Source organism: Octopus bimaculoides, chromosome 10, assembly GCF_001194135.2.
Source record: "Octopus bimaculoides isolate UCB-OBI-ISO-001 chromosome 10, ASM119413v2, whole genome shotgun sequence".
NCBI lineage: Eukaryota > Metazoa > Mollusca > Cephalopoda > Octopoda > Octopodidae > Octopus > Octopus bimaculoides.
In genome coordinates this window covers 4428579-4446078 of record NC_068990.1, presented here as the reverse complement: position 1 = coordinate 4446078, position 17500 = coordinate 4428579, and the positions used below count along the sequence as shown (strand labels likewise).

The window sequence follows — 17500 nt, the reverse complement described above, 5'->3', positions numbered from 1 at the left end:
AATAAGTACCAGTTGAGCGCTGGGGTTGATGTAATCAGGTCTTCCCCTACCCCGACATTGCTGGCCTTGTACCAAAAATTTGAACTCAATATGAGACAATATATAAGGTGGTGAGCTGGAAGAATCAGCTGGGTGAAATGCTTAGCAGCATTTCATCTGTCTTTAAGTTCTGAGTTCAAATTCCACCAAGGTCAGTTTTGCTTTTGAGCCTTTCAGGGTCGATAAAATAAGTACCAGTTGAGTCAATGTAATTGACTTACTACCCCACAAAACTTGCTGGCTTTGTACCAAAATTTAAAACCAGTATTTGACATTATAATGACCAATTTAAAACATAAATATGAAACAAGTCTCCTGATGAAACTCAAACCACATATCATTTACATCAAAATGTGAGCAGTTAATTAATTACATACATACAACTTTTATGGTAAATAGCATTACTTCTGAATAGCCTGGGTTAAACATTTGCATGGATTTATAGAATAGCTGTTTCTCTAACAGATTAATCTTGTCATTTGTTTTCAACTTTTATTAAAATATGTAAATGATTAATAAAAAAATTATTCCTTCCTTCTCAAAAATATGATTAATAAAAAAATTAATTTCTTCCTTTTCAACAAGCATGAAATGAATCTGGATGAAGTTGGCATATTTTCTTTTTAACATTTTTTTTTTTTTGGAATGATGGGTTGAACAAGGAAAATTTCACATGACACTGCATTATTTTAATTTTTCTTTTATGTGCTCTCAATGTAATCCCTAAGTATTCACATTTGTTTTCTTCCTTCCTCTAACATTTCAGTTCCCTGAGCATTACCATCCAACAATCATTCTTAGGGAAATAATAAACATTGCATTTTTTTTCTGATATTTTTACTAATATCTATAGTGTGTATTGTTTTTTTCTCTTGTATTTTGGTGTCTTTTCCTCATCCTCCACTTTCATGCACAGGATTTCTTCAGGTGTTGGGTTTGGACAACTTTTTGTATAGATTTTACTTCATCAATAAATATTCGAAGCCAAAGAGAATCTGTGAACCCTTCAGTGCATTTTATTTATTAACAATGTCATCAGAAACATAACTTTAACTGTCCAGTATTTAAATATATATATATATATATATATATATATGCATATATATATAAGTATGCATGTATACATATATGCATATATATATATATATGTTTGTATATATGCACATATATATATATATATATCCATATATATATACATATATATATATATATGCATGTATGTGTATTTTTATATGTATGCATGTATATATGTATATGTATGTTTATATGTATATATATTTATGTGTGTGAATGTATGTGTGTGTGTTTATTTTTATATATATATATATATATATAGAAGAGAGAGAAAAAGAGAGATACATGTGTGTGCATGCATGTGTCTGGATACATAAGTATATATTTTGACTAGCCATAGGATAAAGTTTCTATGAATAATTTCAAGAGCTAATTAGCTTCTTTATTTTACAGAAAAACTAAATAAGTTTAAAACATATTAATACTTTATAAAAATGAAATATGCTTTCACATATTGAACATTTTGATAATCAAGCTGTGTTACCTTCCATATAATTTTAATTATAATTGGTTGTTTTTTTTTTCATCTATTTGCTGTTTTTTTTTTTTCTGCCTTGATTATTAGAATTCTTGCATCAATAATATTCTTTCCTATAATTGTATATTAATTAGCTTTTACAATACTTTCTTTTGACTAGTTCACTTTTCCTATCCCAATCTTATGAATTATGGCTGGCCTTAAACATTAAAATCAATAAAACTAGTTGGCATTTTGGTACACATTTTATTATGACATCTCTGTAAAATTTTGACAAGTATGACTTATGTAAGAGTTGCAAGTATGAAGAAATCATATGTTAAAATTTTTTGTTCTTTTATAATCCCATAAAATAGTATTACCACAGAAAGAATTTAGTTCTAGTGATGAAAGTATATTTAATGTTTTAATATTTTATCAATTTTTTTTAAAGATATTTACTATTTTCTAAAGCTGGCTTTATTGCTTTTCCTTCTTTTAGATTATATTTAATTTTTGAAACCCATATCAGCAGATATAAATAATGTGAAAAGAGAATATGGAGAAATTACATCCGTTGGCAATAAGAACACTTTATTTCAAAATATTTTATATTTTATAGGTTACCTTAAAAATACACAATATTGTATATTTTATATGATGTTGTCCTTCCCATAAAATTTAATGTAAAAACAAGACACCTGAACTTTTAGAGTATTAAGAATTGAAATTTTTATTCTGATAATGATAACAATATTTTGCACACATTCATAAGTTGAGTTGATTGAGATTATTTTAAACTTCTATAAATATTTGTTATTTCATGAGGATGTGAGATTTCATTGTATAGCAAAACCATAAAATATATCTTTAAAATATCTTGGTTCCACATTATAGCAAGTATGTTATTTTACAAAAATATATCATTCCTCAAATATTTCTGGAAAACAATGTAAAAGAAAAAAAGGTTGTTTAACAAAATATTTTGATGCAAAAAAAAGAACAAATTCTGCCACTTTATATAATCTTATTTATGAAACCTGTTACCATGTCTCAAAATAAAGATGAAAATTATAATAAAAATAGAAAATCAACAAAAAAATGTCTTCCATGAAACCATATCAGCTTTCATTTTGATAGGATGAATTAAAGCCATACAACTTTTTTCTTTTACCCTTTATTATTTATGCAAAAGTCCCTGATGTGGCTTGATTGGAAAAAAATCATTGAATTTAAATATTTGTAAAGATGGCATTTGGATTAATTTTGAATCAAAATAACTAAGACCATTAAGATTCTGTTATGTCAGGGTAACTAAAATAAATTTCCACCATTTTTGATTAAGACAAATGCAAATAAGTTGTTTTATTTTTTTTCATTTATTTATTTATTTTTCATTACTTCATTAATCACATTTCTATTAAAGCTTATTAGCAATTTGCTGAATTCTATTCTGACATGCAATTGACTTTCTGACATCGCTAATTATAAAATAAAAGCTTTATTAGAATGTTTCTTGTGGTTTATTTATACCATATCTAAGCTAAATGCAATGGAATTTTCTGAAACAAATTTTGCTGTCAAAATATAAACATGATTTATATTTGATGCTGTTTATATATTAAGATTTATGTATTGTTTGGGGAAGAGGTATTTTTGTTTTTGTTTGTTTATTTTTTGTTTATTTTATAAAATCTTGCTACTTCATTTAGAAAAGTAAACCACTAAAGATTAGAAGCAAACTTCCATTGCAAACTAGACAGAGGAAGATCAGAAATTGTAACACACCAAATTAAATATCTTGGAATATTTAGTTGCTTCACTTTACATTTTGATTTCACATACAACCAGTGTCAGCTATTTTCCATTTCCCTTGGGTCAATAAATGCTTGTTATGTGCAGTGTTGATTCAGTTAATTACATTGCCAAGAAGTTTTTTGTCCTCCACCATTGCCAAGAAGATTTTTGTCCTGTATTTTTTTTCAAAATACAGATTTAATAAAACATGGTATGTTTAATTTTGAAGAAAATGTTTATTTTTATCTTACTTATCTTTGAATCAGAAGCTATAATATACTGTCTATAGTAAAAATTATTATAAATTGTTGAAATGCCATGGTTTCAAACAGTGTTCCTTTGGTTGTAGAACCTTCAACAAATATATATTTATATTGCAAATTTATGTGAGTGAAGTTGAAAAAGTTCTAAACAGTTCATTGTTAATTCAAACTAATTTTTGAAAAAAAAAAAAAGAAAGAAAAAAGGCAGAAACCAGGAAATTACATTTGTCAAATTTAGTTAAGTCAATATACAGTTGGGAGATTTTTTTCTAATTTCCAAAGATTTTCGTTGATATATTTCTGGTGGCAAGAAACAACAGTCTCGTGAAAATATACTTAAAACATTGTAATTTCACCATATACAAGGTGGTATAAAAAGGTCCCTGGACTAGTTATGTTTAATAAAAAAATAACTTATTTCCGAAGTTAACATCATCTCCTTTGAAGTAGTCACCTTTTGCAACAATACACCTGTCCCACTTCTGGAATTCGGCCTGGAAGTTGTTTTCCATAAATAAGTTGATGACCCTCTGTAATTAGCTTTGGATCATGACAATTGAGTTAAAACAGCGACCTTTGAGCTGCATTTTTATCTTGGGGAAGAGATGGAAGATGGCAGGTGCTATATCTGGTGAATAGGGTGGGTGTGGAAGCATTACAAGTGAGGAGGGCTCAGTGAAGAATCCAATTCTTCATGCTCCACAGATCTGGTTGCTTTCACCAAATGTCCTCCCTCAAACACTTCAAAGCATCACAGTAGAACTCTTGACTGATGGTCTAGCCCTGGGGCACAAATTCTTAATGCACACTGCCACATTTCTGAGGGTGACACTCGTGGAAGATCTTCCAGATTGCACATCATCTTCCAGAGATGTTCTTCTGCTTTTGAAGCACATATGCCACTCTAAGCATTGCATACAACTCATTGCCCCATCGCCCATAAGCTTGCTGAAGCATGCTCAATGTCTTTTGAAGTTTAAAGCAAAATTTCTTGTTGGCTTGACCATGACAAAATCACAGGCTACAGCATACCTGTGATCACAAAAACACAAATTTCACAACTTGCAAAGTAAACACAGTGATGTCACTTGGCACACTGCCTCATGAAGATCACTGCTCGTTTGCACTGCACACACAATCATCTGCTGCCATCTGTTAGTGTGCTACAGAACTAGTCCAAGAACTTTTTGATACCACCTTGTAGATTTTCTGAAGATTTTCCTTCAAACCAATTAAGAAAATGTACATCAACATATTTTGTCAACATATATAATAGAGATTATTCCCTGCTATTATTTAGTAGCCACTGACAAATTCAAGAAAGTTAACAGAACTACCCAAGTGCACTCTAATGCTGGATTAAGACCCATAGAGGCCCTAACCACTTAAAAGATTTTGCTGTCCCCATATATATATATAATTCAAAATATAAACAATAATAAACCATAAAATAAAATTTCATTTGTGAAAATGAACGCAAAACTAATAGTAAAATGAAAAATAACGTTTATTTTTCATATACTTCAACTATTTATAGTTGCTAAATTTTCTCTGACTTTTTTTAATCAGAAAGTCTTTGATCAGATCCTCACTGTGATACCATAAACACTTCAAAATTATATTTCCAATCCTATAAACCACACTGAATATTATTTTAGTATGTTTAAAGGGATTTCATTTGTACCATAAACTATTTATCATTTCTGTAGTTTCCCCACTCCCTTGATGCCTTAAGAACATGCTCAATTTGTTTAATGGTTAATCCAGCACTAGTATACTCATGCTTTAATAGAAAGACCATTCAAAGAATAGTTCAAGTACCACATTGATCAGCCTACATTAATTACCTGCAAAACAGTGCCTATAACTCTAAACCCCAAATAAAATGCTCTTAGTTCCTTTGCATTGGAGAATAGTAATCCAAAACCTCTGTTAGATTAGCAAACAGAGCAGTAACTACAAATGTTTCACCGTTGTCATTACCATTGCTATATTTTCATTAATATTTATCTTATTCTAAGATATTTAACCATTTGAAAATGCAAATACTTTCCATTTTAATCATATTCATAATTGGAAAACTGTCACAACATATAAATATGTTTACAATCAAATATGGTGGCAAATGAATAATTTTTGTTTTCATTGTCTTCACAAATTTTAAATTGTTAACTTGTCAGTAATGGAATTGAATAACTTTGATAAAAAAATAAATTCTAAGAAAAATTAAAATCTTCTATAAAGTATGATAACAATATGAAATATTTCTTTCTTGTCAACAGTAGTTAATTACTCAAATCAATTAAATAATCTTTTCTTAAATCATTTAAGTTTTTCAAAGTTCTTCTTTTGAGATATTTTTATAAATTTTACAACCTTTTATATACCAAGATGAGTTTATTCTTTCTGCTAAAATACAAAACCACTAAGTAATTAATATGTGCCATTTATAGAATCTTTATATTGTTACTCCCCCCTGCTAGAAATAACAACCAAATCTGCCTTAAATCACACTCCACTGTCTTAATTCAGGAATGACACATTAAATAATCTATATCAAGATTTCCCCTTAAAAAGAAAGAATGATTGCAGGTAAACGCTTTTAATCAGAAGTGTTTATTCACTCAAAGTTGAATAATTACTAAATGATAATAATGTATCCCCAATTCTGGATAAACATCATTGAAATTATTAATAATGATGAAGTTTACTTCACCAATCGCCTGGCTTTACTTTTCCAATCAATAATAGCAATGACAGGGTCAGAGCTAAATATTAACTCATTAAGCAGATTGGACACCCAGGTGATCACTTAACAAATGTGCGAATATGTTGTTTTTCTGGATAATTAACGAGTTGTTACTATTTAGCTACACATCAATCTTGACCTATGATCAGTGCATTCTTGCAGCGATCACCCCTCTTTTTATTTCCAGACGTACTATGTCAACAACTACATTATTTATTTCATATCATAATTTGTAAGTTATAACTTTATTATCTTGTATCTTTTACCTGTTTCAGTGATTAGGCTTTCTGCAATGCTGGGGCACTGCCCTGAAGGGTTTAGTCAAACAAATTGACACTAGTATATTTTTTTTTTAAAGTCTGGTATTTGTTTTATCAGTCTCTTTTTGCCAAACTGCAAAGCTATTGGGATGTAAACAAATCAACACTGCTTGTCATGTAGTGGTGAGGACGAACACAATGCACAATACACACACACATACTGAAACATGAAATTAATGAATGTAGAATATAATTATGCTTATTATAACTAATAAAATATTTCACATAGTATAAGAGAAGTGAGTTAAAAATTGTCTGGTATGTTCCATGGCACCTTATTGTTATGTACTTGCTTCCCTTCAACTTTAGAACCAGGCTACACTACTGTATAGAATAGATTTTAATATGTAAAATGACCTTTTTTGAATAATATAACAAGCATTTATAAGATAAAAAGCAAGGCTTAAAATTTATTAATCAAGAAATCAAAGTGTTAGCAGCAAAGCTAGAAGCAGATGATAACAAAGAATGTCTGACATCTCAGTTCCTTTTAAAACATGCAAAAATCACAAATTAAGTTTTGAATGTTAACCCTTTTATATTACTAACCCAGCCAAGCCAGAGTTAAACAGAGTTAGCAAGAGTATATTAGGAGAAATAATTTTCAGTGTAAAAGTAGTTTCTTCCTTAAAGTTATCATACAAGTGTAGGAGTGGCTGTGTGGTAAGTAGCTTGCTTATGAACCACATGGTTCCGGGTTCAGTCCCACTGTGTGGCACTTTGGGCAAGTGTCTTCTACTATAGCCTGAAAGAAGACCGTCGTATATATGTATATATATATGTGTGTGTGTTTGTGTGTCCGTGTTTGTCCCCCCCCCCCAACATCGCTTGACAACCGATGCTGGTGTGCTTACGTCCCTGTAGCTTAGCAGTTCGGCAAAAGAGACCGATTGAATAAGTACTAGGCTTCCAAAGAATAAGTCCTGGGGTCGATTTGCTCGACTAAAGGTGGTGCTCCAGCATGGCCACAGTCAAATGACTAAAACAAGTAAAAGAGTATACACTACATCGGAAGTGATAGAAAGGTTTTGCAGGATAGAATAGAAGGAAAATTATAAGTTCATACAGCTCAATGTAGCAAAACTTTAATAGTTTAATAGCCAAATGTTTGTTAATGGAGGCCCTTGATTTTGAAAAAGCAACAACTGATATTTGTAAGTCAGACATAAAATGCTTACAAATGCCAGAAAATCACAGAAACATGGGTTAGGAAAAATGGAGACAAAATATTCAGTGTATCGATATGAGCATATGATAGTACACAGTGAAACTGGAAATGGAGTGTAGGTTATATCTGTCTATTTCTATTTAAAAAGTATACCAGTGATTAGATTTAAGGAAAATGTGATTAAATTATTTCAGGGAATAGAACTTGGCATTAGTGTAGATAATCTTATTGTCTTAATTTTCTTGATGCAGCCTTGTGACCAGACAACTAGTTTTTTAGACAGCACCACAAACTGAACCAGAAATTTGTATACGTATGTAGGAGGTCAAATTGCCTGCTGAGTATTTAAAGGTACTTAGTCCCACTGTTAGGGATTGGATAGCCTCAATATCTTCTAGTGAAAATGTGTTTAAGTGGGAAGCTGGACATTATAAATGAAATATTCAGAATTAGTGGATTTTCCAGGAAAAGAAAAAAAAATTTATGATAAATCACAGTATTTAATCTAGCAATGAGAACTTATATAACTAGGGAATTCATTAATTTAGTAGATTACTATTTTCTGTTGAGATATAAATATTGTAAGATATTAGGTAGAAACTGTGTTAAGGTCAGCTATTTAGTTTGTAAGATTTTAGGTTGCTATACCAGAACATATGATGTTGCATGGCTGAATGAAAAAAATGGACAAGTGTCTAATCAGTATGAATCAGCCAACTGCTGAAATCATGAAGATTGGCCACTCTATAGTAATTGCTTGACAAAGTTAGTAGTATATAGTGTTAAAGTTGAAATCAATAGCAGCAAGGAACCAAAGCATATATTGACATATATATTGACAAAGTATATACTGACATTTAAAACTCAAATTTGTAAGCATAAACATTTGTTTGTCAATCCTAACAAAGAGGAGCAACAACTTTGTCAAAATTGTTATGGTTTTTATGAGACAAGTCCCTATGAATTCAAAATTACTTGATTAGTTATGGTTATAGTGCAAGCATACAGAAATAATAGCTTCAGATCAGAAATGTGGTGTGACCTTTGAACAAGAAAATAAAAATTTTGTTCCAAAATCGAAATGGTTTGAGCAAAAGAAGATGATTGTTGGCCTCTTGTATATATGAAAGGAAATTTTTTTTGTTTTTTGTATAATTACAAGCCTCCTTGCTTTACAATTTAATACAGCAGTAAAACATTTACTTCAAAGCAACAATTCTACATGTAACGATAAATAAAAGCTGTGAAGGTCTTTAGATGATATTGTATAACCGCAATAGCAAGAAAGAAGATTGAAAACCTGTTCTTGAAAGAGCTCACAGGACTTTTTAAGCATATACAAATAAGTGATTTGCTGGCATGCTTTCATATAATATATGAAAATATATACAAAGGTCCAATGATTTAAGTGGCAACCGGATTAAGTTATCAGCTGAAAGAGCAGTGATGCAAAACTCAAAATACTGGCATTTTTGAGCCACTCAGTTAAAATTCATGTAAGGATACTTCACATATTGAGGTCTATAATTTATTGCTACTAACAAGCTAAAGCCCAGTAACTGAAACAAAAAATAAAAGATATACACATACTTTCGCATGCATATACATGTAAATACATTCATAGTTAGATACATGCATGACAGGCTTCTACACAATTCCATTCTACCAGTTTCCAATCATAATGCATTGCTCAACCCAAAGCTTTGATAAAAGATACTTTTCAAAAGTGCCATACAGCAAGAAAAACCTGGATTCACATATTTCAGAGCAAACTCTTAATAACATATCTATCTTTGTTTCCCCCATATCCATTTTATTTCTGTTAGAAGTGTTTGGCTGTTATTTCTAGCAAATTGGGTTACTGTATAGAATTTACCTTGTTGGTTCAGTAATCAGTTAGTAAACATACATGTTAAGCTGACATGAAATAATGGCTCACTTCAAAATTATAAATCTTTTCTTTTAACACAGGAAGAGAATGACATATTGACAGATTACAAGTCTTGTAATTTTATGGTGCATCATACTGGAGTTCTGTATGCAAATTAACTTCATATTGACAATAATGATAAAGCTATAGTAGAAGATATGTCTAGAGTAAATGAAACACACATATCTGTGTACTATTTATGTTAAATGTCTCTTAATGATAACATATATTAAGCTAATTAAATGTCTAAATGTCTAAGATGAATTATTCTTAATAGGATTATAATTTTTCAGAATATTAATCTCATCTTTAAAAATTATATTATATATTTATCTACATATACAAACACACACACACACACACAAACACACATGTATATATACTTTATTAAAAAAGCTGGAAAAACATCACAAAAATTGTTTTTGTGATTTTTATATATTTATAAATTTTATATCTATACAACATTTGGCTTTTTTTTTTTTAATATTCATGTCAGAAGGGAAGAAAATTGTCATGAACCTTTAAAGATGCAAACCACAACCTTTATTGTATCACGGACCAGTTTTATCATCATCGTTTAATACCCGTTTTCCATGCTGTCATGGGTTGGACGGTTTGACTGGGGACTGGCAAGCCAGGAAGCTGCACCAGGCTCCAGTTTGATCTGGTAATGTTTCTACAGTTAGATGCCCTTCATAATGCCAACCACTCCAAGAGTGTAGTGGACGCTTTTTATGTGCCACTGGCATGGGAGCCAGTCAGGCGGCACTGGCATCATCCACATTCGGATGGTGCTTTTTACATGCTACCGGCACAGGAGCCAGTTGGGGCCAGAGGGTTGGCATCGACCACATTGGGATGGTGCTTCTTATGTGCCACTGGCACAGGGAGCCAGTCAGGTGGCACTGGCAATGATCCATGCATGAATGGTGCTTATTGCATGCCACCAGTATGGGATCCAGTCACAACTACAATTTCCATTTGATTGTGATTTGATTTGATTTTGATTTTGATTTACTTGACTCAGTAGGTCTCCTCAAGCATGGCATGTTGCCCGGTGATTCAAAGATACTTTTTAAATGGGTTGGTTATGAGATACTGGTGTTGTCTACAGATATGATCTCACTTTCCTTGCCGGGTCTTCTCAATCACAGCATATCTCTAGAGGTCTCAGTCTTCCATCATTGCCTCTATGAGGCCCAACATTCAAAGGTCATGCTTCACCTCATCCCATGTCTCCCTCTACCATGAGTTCCTTCCACTATTAGGGTGTGACACTTCTTCACACCGCTCTCCTCGTCCATACGTAGCACATGACCATACCAGTGCAATCATCTCTCTTGCACACCACATCTGATACTTCTTATGTTCGACATTTCTCTCAGGGCGCTTACACTCTGTCATGTGTGCACACTGACATTACACATTCAGCGGATCATACTAGCTTCATTTCTTTCAAGCCTACGCATGTCTTCAGCAGTCACAGCCCATATTTCACTGCCATGTAGCATGGTAGATCACACACAGGCATCATATAATCTACCTTTCACTCTGAGCGAGAGGCCCTTTGTCACCAGTAGAGGTAGGAGCTTTCTGAACTTTGCCCAGGCTATTCTTATTCTAGTGGCAATGCTCTCTGAGCATCCACATCCAATACAGACTTGGTTATCTAGATGGCGGAAGCTATCAACTACTTCTAGTTTCTTCCCCTAGCATGTGATGGAATCAGTTTTCTGAGAATCTGCAGTGTTTATTGCCCCTGCGCCTCACACAAAAGCTATCTTCCCGATTAACCTTCCTTTGATGTTGCTGCACCTCTTATGCATCCATAGCTTACACTGGATACATCTTATGGAATTTCTACCTACACCTTTTCTACAGATCAAGCAGGGTCATCTATCTGAAGGGGCTTGTGATGTGTTTGCCTTCCTACTTACGAGGACTTTGGTTTTGCAACCATCAGTCTAAGGCCCTTCAATTCTAAACCTTGCTTCCACACCTGAAATTTCTTCTCTTGTTCTGGTAGGGATTCCACTATGAGAGAAAGGTCATCAGCATAGAGGAGCTCCCAGGGTCAACCTATGATGAATAAGAAGGGGCTGAGGGCTGATCTTTGGTGAACCCCTACTTCTACCCGGAATTCTTCACTATACTCATGGCCGACCCATACCTTACTAACAGCATCCCTGTACAGGGCCTGTACAGCTCTTATTAACCGCTCATCAATTCCCAGTTTCCATATCACCCACCAGATAAGGGATCAGGGGACCTTGTCAAAGGCTTTCTCCAAGTCAACAAAGCCAAGAATAGGGGTTTATCTTTTTCCTCACCAATTACTATTAATACTTATGTAAGAAAATTTTTCTGTGGACCAAGGAATTATATGCATAACAAAACCCAATAAAGTGCATAATATAGAATTTAATTATTACATATATTATTACATATATTATTACATATATTATTACATATATTATTACATATATTATTACATATATTATTACATATATTATTACATATATTATTACATACATAAGGCAAAAATATGCTGCAGACTGTGATAGTCAATGGAATAGAACTAAAATTTAGAAAAGTATTCTTTCTGTGCAGTCCAATACTAAATGATCCATGGCCCACTACTGGCCTGTGGCCTGGTGGTTGGGGGCTCCTGCTTTACATAGTCTCCAAGATTGGTGTGAGTAAAGTACTCTCAAACTGGATACCTTGCCCAAGCGCTTACAAGATATTAAATTCCACAAAAGGCACTCAAGAGCCAGGTGATGGTATTACACTGAGTGATAAAGTCTGCAAACCAAGTAGACCATAGCAGAATTTGAACTCTGAATACAAAGATTCAGAATAAATACCACAAGGCATCTGGTCCAGCACTCTTCCAGTTCAACCATCCACTACTCTGGATTAGTACTTAGTTTTACTGACCCTGAAAAGAAGAAATGCAATGTTGACCTCTGTGGAATTTGTTGTCAGGGAACATAGTCAGAACAAGTACTATGAGGCATTCTACCCAACGCTTTAATGACTCTCAATTTGCCATCCTAGTTCCTGGTTTGATTTGATCACTGATAGCTTTCAGTGTCTTCTTTTATGGATGTGTACATAGCAACAGATTAGATTCAAGCTCAGAACAGGCTGTTGTCATGCATACAAGTGGACAAAAGAGCATTATTGTTAGTTTAGAAATAAAATGTTTCAAATAAGAGTCTAATCTAACAGAATTTACGTATACAAAGATAAGACACTTGATCGTGAGCTGAGATCTAATTTAAATGTTAGATTTAGATATTTAAAAATTGTTTTATCTCTAATGGTGAGGTCAATGATACAAAACATTACATTTTTATACATTAAACTATTTGAAAATTAATAATTTTCAATGATTAATAATGGTCTAATTCAGTGATTCTTAAGTTTTTTAAATCTAATACCGCCTGCTTCTGCATATCATTTCCTGTACCCACTAACATATATCACTAGCAGTCTATTCAGTTTCTCAATATGATATATGATAGTAAGATAAATTTCAAAGGAGTATTTTATTTAATGCCCTTTAAGAATAATAATATTCCTCGCCATTTTAAGGATGACTGATTTAAGGGGATATCTTGTTCTTGCTTTTTTCTTCATTACATCTGCAAAATCTTTCATTGGCTTCAGTGATGCAGTTTTTCAATCACCTGATCTATTCATTGTTCATTGTGCATGCAGCTGGGTATTCAATAAATAAATAGACCCTTAACTTTATCCTCTTACAGAGTTGGTGTAACACAGTGAATGACACTGGTGGTCCTTTGAATTGCAGTTCATTTGAAGGGCATTCACACACTGCTCCCCATTGTCCCAATCTCTACTCAATACTATGCTAGAAAATACTTGCCCAGGATGCAATGAAATTTAACCGAGGACCTTGTGATTGTGAGATCAACTTAGCTATTCAAACATGCTGAGTGTTTAAGAATATGTACACAAACATATATGCGCACACATGAATCAGTAGATAGTATTTTTTATGTTTATATAAGCAGCTCATTTAAGCAGAAGTTGGGTACCTTTTACAAGACCAAACTTCACTTTGTTTTTCCTTTGAAAACATATCACTGAAATGGTGAGATTCACTTTCATAGTGGATTTATGCGAATTTGTGTGAGGCAAGAGAAAAAGGAAATTTAATCGTTTGACAGCCCTCTATAATAGTAAGGCCAGTACCTTGACTTCTGAAGCATTAAGTGAAGAATAGTTATTTTTACTATAGTAGTAAGGCATCAATCCATTGTTAGTAGTATTTTCCAAAAAAGAGTTAACAGCAAGTCTACTAAAAACTCATTGATATTATAGTATCATCATTACTAATAAAACTGAGATATATATATATATAAGCATGTGGTTGATAATTACACATAATTTGATCTATTAAGAGCCAAGTATACTGGCTTTTGGTATAGACCAGTTCTGCTATTATTTACCTGTTTACCTCTACCTCACTTTTTTTAACCTACCACCCCCAAACTCCCTCAGCAATATGTAAATTTAAAGCAAGAAGGATTAATGAAAAGTTTCTATCAAAACTGTATACAACGTTGGTGGTTGTGGTGGCTGCAGCAATGGCTACAGCTGTTGTTGTTTACCCCATATCAGTTTTCAATGAACAAACCTATGAGCAGCTGGGAGCATTTGATCATTTCTAAGGTTGTAGGGTGTGATGTGAGGGAGATTTGGTTTCTCTTTCTAGCAAGTTGTGAGATCACTTGGTGGGTATCCTCATTGACTTTGGCTTACCAATATACAATTTGTTCAAATTAGTGGAAGGTTATGGATATTGAAGCAAGTATTCTGTCTCATCCCTTGTGATAAGAGGGTATTTTTTTTTATTCCATTGTTGTTTTTTTTTAATTGTTTTTTCCTTTTTTTCACGACCAAGTACACAAGTACACAGAAACTTTTACACATATTCTGCAATATCAAACTAATCCATCATCAATGCAATCACAAAATTAGCCAAGCAGAAAATTTCAAACTCTTTCACTACAAAATGTTATTCCCAAGACCTATCATTAGATTGAAAATTTTATCCCTATTCTTTTTAATCTCAAACCTCAACCCAACATATTACCACCAGTCTTTGAATGTGTATGTGTGTTTGTGAAGGGTTGTGAGTGATAGATAGATAAATAAAGTGAAAGATGGGAAGCAAATTTGAAAGGTCAAAATGAGAGAAGAGAAAAATAATTGTATAGAATAAAAGGAATAGATAGTGGAATGGAAAATAAAAATGGAAAAAGTTTTGAAAATGAGATAGAATTAGATGACAAAACTCAAAAAGCAGGAAAAAGGAATGAAAAATAAAGAAACAAGAATGTATATATTATCTCTCTCTCTCTCTCTTTCTCTGTCTCTTTCTTTCTCTCTGTATATATATACATAGAGAGAGAGAGATACAGAGACAGACAGACAGACAGCTAGATGGATAGATAAACACACACAAATACATATATATGTGCATACGTATATGTGGGTGTGTGCGTGCGTGTGCACACACACGCATATGAATATACATTTATACAAATATATATATGATTTTATGGCAGTTTTCTTCATGTCCAAACATAATAAAGATCATAAGGAAAGGCAGCCCACAACCACCTTCAGGTGGCTGCGTAAACCAATCCTTGATACTCCATCTAAGGCCTTTCCTTCTGCCTGCACTTATTTTTTCGAGTGTGAGTCTACACAGTCTGATCTCACTCTTTCGATTTGGAGATCTAATCACAGTGGCTCAGTGGGCTGAGACAGCTCTTGGAACCAACAAGTTGTAGGCTTTACACTGGAAAGGGGCCTCCCCCAAGGTGGATTACCAGAATAGTGTCCAACAGGGCACTGGATTACCTGAGGGACTCTACTCTTTGATTTACTGTCAAAGTTGACTCCTCTAGACTTTTTTCTTTCCCAAAACATTCACAAAAATATGAGGTTTTTATGCTTGGAGTTTCTTCCATAACATGCAAATTAACACATAGCTGGCACCCTAACATGTGTTTACTATTCCAGGTCAAAGTAGATCTAGGAACTTGAACTCCCAAACTTGGGCTCCACTACTGAATGCAGTTTAAAGTCATACCCAGGACCATTATACTCATGTGTAATGCATGAATATATATGTGTTTATCATAACAATGATAATCCTTTCTACTATAAGCACAAGCCCTGAAATTTAGCAGGAGGAGCAAGTCAATTACATCGGCTCCAGTACTCAGCTGGGACTAATTTTATCAACCTTGAAAGGATGAAAGGTAAAGTCAACCTTGATAGAATTTGAACTCAGAACGTAAAGATAGATGAAATGATGCTAAGCACTTTGCCCGGTGTGCCAATAATTCTGCCAGCTCACAGCCTTCATAATGATAGTAATCTTTCTTACTAAAGGGGCACAGGGTCTGGAATTTTGGGAGAGGGGAGTAGTTGATTACATCGACCCCAGTGTTTCACTGGGACTAGTTTATCGACCCTGAAAGGATGAAAGGCAAAGCTGGCGTTAGCAGAATTTGAACTCAGAACATCAAGGCAGACGAAATGCTGCTAAGCATTTTGCCCAGCATGCTAACGACTCTGCCAGCTCGCCACCCTAATAATAATAATAATATTTATAATGATGATGATAATAATAATAACAATGATAATTTTGGCACAAAGCCAGCAGTTTCGGGGGAAGAGGTAAGTCAATTACATCATGCAAAGTGAACAACTAGTGCTTATTTTATTGACCCCTGAAGAATGAAAGGTAAAGTCAACCTCAATAGAATTTGAACTCATAATATGGAGATGGACAAAATGCTACCCAACATGCTATATAATAATAGTAGTAATAATAATATTAACAGTAATAATAATAATGATAATAATAATAATATTTTAAAAGATTGACATAACTCCTCACAAAGGTAAATTGATATTACAAAGAGCGCAATGCAATTGCAGTAGATGTTTTATTAGTTGAACAATATTTTGACAGCTAGCCTGTCTTTGTTGAGTTCTAAATGAAAAGTGATACATAGAAATTCCAACTCAAAATTTGAACGAGGCAACCGGCATTCCCACGCTGATGAAATGACATCATCAGTCTTCAATTTTCAAGTTTACAACTGGCAAAAAAGAAAAAGAAAGAAAGAAAGATGTAAAAAAGAAAAGGAAAAAGAACATTTAATCAAACAGTTTTGTGTAAATATGATGAAATTCTCCAGTCATTTTCTTAATCCCTCCAGGGCATGATGTTAATAACTCACAAACATATTTCTCCTCATGCATTTTGAGTACTGAAAGTCTAGCAGATTCAGAATAATTTCTGAGAATATGCACAGACGCATGCGTACGAACAACCATGCTACATGGCAGTGAAACATGGGCTGTAACTGCTGAGGACATACGTAAGCTCGCAAGGAATGAAGCCAGTATGCTCCGTTGGATGTGTAATGTCAATGTGAATACCCGTCAGAGTGTAAGTATCTTGAGAGAAAAGCTGAACATTAGAAGCATCAGTTGTGGCGTGCAAGAGAGACGATTGCGCTGGTATGGACATGTGGTGAGAATGGAGGAGGATAGCTGCGTGAAAAAGTGCCACACCCTAACAGTTGAGGGAACCCGTGGAAGAGGTAGGCCCAGGAAGACCTGGGCTGAGGTGGTGAGGCAAGACC

General features: G+C 33.3%; 1 protein-coding gene across 7 annotated transcripts in view; it reads left to right on the top strand.

The window, feature by feature from the left end:
* The window catches only part of LOC106869047 (MAGUK p55 subfamily member 7), a 582860-nt gene that overhangs the window by 390599 nt on the left and 174761 nt on the right, over window positions 1-17500 (top strand). The window lies entirely within an intron of this gene.